A 5,975-nucleotide genomic window follows, 5' to 3' on the forward strand; every position below is an offset into this window, starting at 1 on the left:
AATGAGTCAACAAAATATCCAGTTTTTAAAAATCCTTTCCATCTCACACAAGGAAATCTGTGTATCTAAAGCTAAGTGAAGCTTTGAGCTCTGGCCGGCCTTGGCTCTGCCCCCCTGCAACTAGAGCTCACTGAACTGGTTGATTGTAAGTAGTTTCTTTGGTTTTTAAACTAGTTAAATATGATGAAAATCTGTGCACTAACTTGCAAATGAATCACAGAAAGACAAAGGCCTTTGAAATGGACATTTCAAATGAGCTAAGTAGGCGAAGGAGCCTGCACGTAATTGTTCATATTTCATGGGGACTTGGCTCTTCATGAATTCATCTCAGTGTCATCTTTCATACATATTACAGTGTCGGTTCATTAAAATTCTTGATGCAGCGCTGAACCTGGTCAAACTGAAATGGGGCTGACAAACCTCATGTCTGCTGCACAGATAACCAGAACTTATGAAGGTGAAATTAGTTTTCAGGAGCTGTACTGCTCACTTGATTGATTCCGTCTTAGAAGTCATATGACTTAATGTTTCCTGCTTGGGCTGCCTCTGTCATGCAAACATGACCTGATAACACATTGTCAGGAGCGCTCCAGAGAGCTAACAGCAATCTAACATCTTTCTACTGAGTGTGAAGTTCCATCTGAAATGTGCATATTTGATAAGCAGCTCATCTTCTCTCTGTCCTTTTCATTTTCAGAAAGTTAATCTTCTCTGCTCTAGTGAGTGCAGTGGGGAGATGAGATGGGCAGACGTGCTGCAAGTGGCTCTGAATGCCGGCACCTGGGGAAGCTTTCCGTCTAGAGGCCAACGTGTCTGGGCATCGCTTCCAGGAGGCAGAGTGACAAGACACGTCTGCTATCATGCTCCAGAGAGCTAGCATTACCTAAGACTCAGGAGAGCAAAATTAAATCAGGGAGTTACGTTACAGAGTATTATTTGACTTTGTTGTCACGGATTCATTTAACTGTCTCTCCAGCATGGCAAAAATTTTAATCATTCATGTCCGAAATCCAAACTGCCTCCTTCTGAATTAGAAGAGGCAGAATCATAGAACTTTACACTGGAAGACACAGTGTGCCACCTCCCCGCCCCCCATGCCTACCCCTCTTCATAGACCCATCTTACAAATGAGCAAATCTAAGCTAAGAGAGAAGTGGATCATCTGAAGTCACACGGCTATGTTAGGTGTAGATCCCAGACTAAGACCGAGATCTCCAAATTCTGTTTGTTCTTCCAGCATTTCACTTCACTGTCCCTCACCCAGAAGTTTGACTTGGGCCTCAGAGAGATTCCAAACCCAAGGTCACATTTGGATCACATTTGGATAGCTTCTCATTCCCCTTCTAATTCTCTCCCATGAAAATATTTTTTTTAATTGAACTTCACAAGTTACAAAGTATGACCACAGATAATGGTCTCGTCGCCCTTCACTAACGTATTTTATGAGACAAAGCATGGCATCATTGTTCTCACATCATCGGTGAGAAAACCAAGAATCAGAAAAGCAAGGTGTTGCGCTCATTTCGGCAGAACATACACTAAAATTGGAACAAGACAGAGAAGATTAGTCTGGCCCCTGCTAGGCTAATCTTCACAAGGATGACACAAATTCATGAAGAAAGAAAAGTTAGGTCAGACTTGTAGGAGGTCACTCACAAAGTACCCAATTTGAGATAACCAATGAAGAGAAAGACATAAAAACCCACGAATCAGAGCATTCAACATTGAAGAGCAGCCTTTGGTCAGCTCCGATGCCAGACTGGACCACAACCAGACGGGATGAAAGCCAGAGGTCAGGGTGTTCCAGAAAGAAGCCTCCAAATAAACAATAAAACCAAAATAATGTATCTGATTTTTTAAAATTATTATTTTTTCCAGATTTATTCAGCTATAATTGACAAACAAAAATCGTGTGCATTTAGGGTCTATGGTATGATGTTTTAATAATATATATATAACGCAAAACTGTTAAATCAAGCTAAGAAGCATATTCATGACTTCACATACTTATTTTGGGGGGGTGAAAATATTTAATACCTACTCTGTCAATAATGTTTAGCTATATAATACATTATTATTGGTGATAGTCTCCATGCTATAGAAAGATCCTCAGACCCTATTCAACCTAACTGAAACGTGTGACCCTTGACCAACCTCTTAGCCCCTGGGAACCACAATTCTACTTTCTGCTTCTATAAATTCAGCTTTTATTGATTCCACATCGAAGTAACATCATGCAGTATTTCTCTTTCTGTGCTGGGCTAATTTACTTAGCATAATGTTCTCCAGCTTCATTCATGTTGTAGCAAATGAAAAGAATGTTCTTCTTTTTTAAGACTGAGTAGTATTCTGTTATACATACCATGTTTTCTCTATCCATTCATGGATACTTAGTTGATTCCATATCTTGTCTATTGTGAATAATGCTGCAATGATTGTTGGAGTGTAGTTATCTCTTTGACACTAAATTCATTTTCTTTGACTATAAACCCAGAAGTAAGATTAACAGATGATATGGTAGTTCTATTTTTAACTTTTTGAGGAATCTCCATGTCTGTTTTCCATAGTGGCTGTAACTAATTTACATTCCCACGAACAGTATACAAAGATTCCCATTTGTCCACATCCTTGCCAACATGCCAACTCTTTCATCTTTTTTACAATGGCCTAACTAATGTGAGGTGGTATTATGTTCTGGTTCTAATCTGTGTTTCTCTGATGGTTATTGATTTTAAGTATTTTTTCATATGTGTGTTGGTCATTTGTATGTCTTTCTTTGAGAAATGTCCATTAATTACTTTGTCCATTTTTAAATTGGGTTATTTGTTGTTTTGCTATTGAGTTGTTTGAGTTACTTATGTATTTTGGATATTAACTCCCTATTAGATACATGGTTTGCAAATATTTTCTCCCATTCTTAGGCTTTTTCTTCACCTTGCTGGTTGTTCCCTTTGCTATGCAGAAACTTTTTAGTTTGATGCGATCCATTTGTCCCTTTTTGTTTTAGTTGCCTATGCTTTGGGTTATATCCAAAAAAGCCATTACTCAGACTAATCTCAAAAAAACAGTACCCTTTCATACGAAAACTGAGTGTTTGGGGAGGTTAATTACTGAGGACCAAACAGTGTCACGTGAAGAGGTTCTTCAAACAAACCAGAGAAAAATTACCTATAAGGGGTGATAACATTTTTCTATATCCTTATGGTGGTGTTTAAAAGTCATAAAACTGAGCACTAACATGAAAAGTCAATTTTCCTGACATATAACAAAAGAAAAAAATTAAATTAAAGAACATAGTAGAGTAGAAAAAATTAATTCCATATTGCTCCAGGAAAAGACTTAACAGTTTTTAAAAACAACAGAAAAAGGAACTATCTCATTTTAAGTCCCTGGAAAGAATGTTTGCATTACATCCCAGAGAAGGTATTCTCTCTCTTTAGACTAAGCCCAACAGCCTAAAAAAATTATTAAACCTTTGAATGTCCAAATCAAAGCAAGTCAAATATTCCTATTTTGCCTAACTTTGTTAATTTTTTTATTCGTATATTTCACCTTTTCTTTAAACAATTCCCTTATCATCCAAGATTTTACACGTATCCAACACCTCAGTCATTGTTTGCCACATAGTAAATGTGCAATACATTTCTGTTAAGTTAATTAGTAATTTATGTTTACCTCCAAATTAGCATATGCTGAAGAAGTCAACATCACACTGAAATTTCTCTTAGAATCACCCAATAAATGATTTCTCTCTAACTTTATCCATGACTCTGTAGAATGAACACAAGAGAACAAATACACAAATGTGTGCCTTGAACAGAGGGTGTCCATTCATCTTCACACATCTGGGGTATGGGCCGGACAGAGTCTGGCTTTACAGTTCCTGCTGCTCCAGCCTCTTGGAAGAGAGATAAATGCTTTAGTGTTTCAAAGAGAAGAGTGTGATATTAGGGGAAGTATTTAAGAACTGTGAACATTTATATTTTAAGGACGAACAAAGGAAAGAAAAATAATCACCAAACACCTCTCTCCTTTGTTTTTCCTTCTATGTCATCAGGTAACACAAAACACCAAATTTACAAACTCTAGTATACTTGGCCTTATTCAAGATGCTGTCATGTTCACTTCCAGAAGGAAAAACAAGAAAGGAGCCTTTCTTCAATGTTGTCACCGCCCAGAAACCTGAAGAAATACCCAACCCCAAGAAACCTGAATTCTACCTGTTGTGTCTCTTTGCCTTTCATAAATAAGTGGTGTCCTGCTTAGAACAGAATCACATCAGCCTTCCCCAAGCAAACTGTTGATCTATTTCTTGCTTTTCCAGAGGAATTATATTATGGGTAAAGCCAACTGGGGTTAAAATCTCCAAACAGTTTTTCCATCTGTGACATCAATTTTGTTTGGGAGCAGAGGTGACAGGCCTATGTGTGTGCTCTGCTTCACAGAGTACAGAAAAGCCTGTGCATCACCTCCCTTGGCCAGTGCGGGCTCTGAGCTTGCTCAGGTTTGTGTTATAAAAGTGGCTGGAAGCCTGGCCACATTGATTGTGTGTCCCAATTCCCTTTTCTTTTTAACGAGAGAAACTGTCCTTGATTGGCCCCTCTTTTCTCAATACATCTGAGAAACTTCCTCCAGGTTGAAGCATTCATTCATTTTCCTTTGAAATCCTCTAGATGCATTTTTCAGATCAGCCACTAGATGCCCAGATGCCAAAATAAAACTCTAGCAGCTTTTCTGAGGAAAACACAATGGTTTTGTGAATTAACAGAGATAGATTATTTCAACTGTGTGATCAACAAGCCTGGGAATGGCTTTTGTGTTCTCAGGGAGTTGTTTTTGTTTTGTAATATATAGAGCAATGTAATTAAACACAGTAAGGGAAAAGAGTTCTTAAATCAAGAATTACTGGAAATAAAAAAGCTCCGAAGCTACCAATATTTCACAGATTGCATAGAGTAGGAAAAATTAGACATTTTCCTTAGGATACGTTACCTAAGCTTCAACCTTCATGCTCCCCGTGAAAAATTGCCCTACCAGCATCACTGTGCAGGTTACCTGTAGCAGCATCTAGAATCTCAGGGTCTGAATGCTAGTGGACATCAGGGAGGAAAACCAGGGACATTTAGGTATCCCTGACATAGGTGGGGCTAACATCGTAATTTCATTGTCGCTGTCCTTTACATTGGTTTTTTCTGATTCTGTTTATTTTCAAATGACAATAAATGAGTTTCCTTCTAGCTACTTTTTATAGGGAACATGAACAAACTCCTGAGCAGCCAGACACCAGTGACCTGGGATACAAAGGACATCAAAATCACAGCCTGGAAAACACTAGTGATGACATAGAATTCGATTTGCTTGAATCAGAGAGGCTAAAAAGAAAGAGAGGGCGCAGAGCACAAGCAAGGTGTCAGATAACCAAGGGGCATTAACGTTGTGGGGCTGCAAGAAACGCTTGAGGCCACTGCCAACAAGAGAGAGGATAACATTCTTAGTAGTATGCCTGTATCCTCACTAATGGATATAAGCCCTTCCCTGATTCTGCAGTCTCAACAAGGGAAGAAACATACCAGATAAATTAATTAAAATCACCTGACAAGCCTCATGCCTATCATGGGGTTTATGACAAGGGTGGTTACTTGCCTCACTCCCAGCCTGCCTCCACGTGACATCTCTCCTCCGGTCATGGGAATTCTCTCACAGTCTCTCTCTCCACTTTGGGATCCTGGCCAAAGTTCTTCCTTGGCCTTAGAGGAAAGCTGTTTAATCACTTTAGGCAAAGATTTAGCTCTATAAGACTTCCTTCCCTGGCCCACGGATTTCTTAGAGGAGCTATACATTCACCCAAGTTCTGATCCAGCTAAATCATCACAGCAATTAAAAAATAGGCTGAACATTAATGTTTTCTGAATGTTTCCTGGGACCAGAAAGAAATTTCTAACAGTTAAAGCTGAGTGACAATGAAACATGTGAAG

At 38.8% G+C, this 5,975-nt stretch overlaps 1 pseudogene; it reads left to right on the plus strand.

Moving 5' to 3' along the window:
- Positions 1 to 1,516: 1,516 nt before the first annotated feature.
- LOC128580112 (uncharacterized) lies at positions 1,517 to 1,614 on the plus strand (annotated as a pseudogene).
- The last annotated feature ends 4,361 nt before the right edge of the window (positions 1,615 to 5,975 follow it).

This window comes from Nycticebus coucang, chromosome 2 (assembly GCF_027406575.1).
Source record: "Nycticebus coucang isolate mNycCou1 chromosome 2, mNycCou1.pri, whole genome shotgun sequence".
Lineage (NCBI taxonomy): Eukaryota > Metazoa > Chordata > Mammalia > Primates > Lorisidae > Nycticebus > Nycticebus coucang.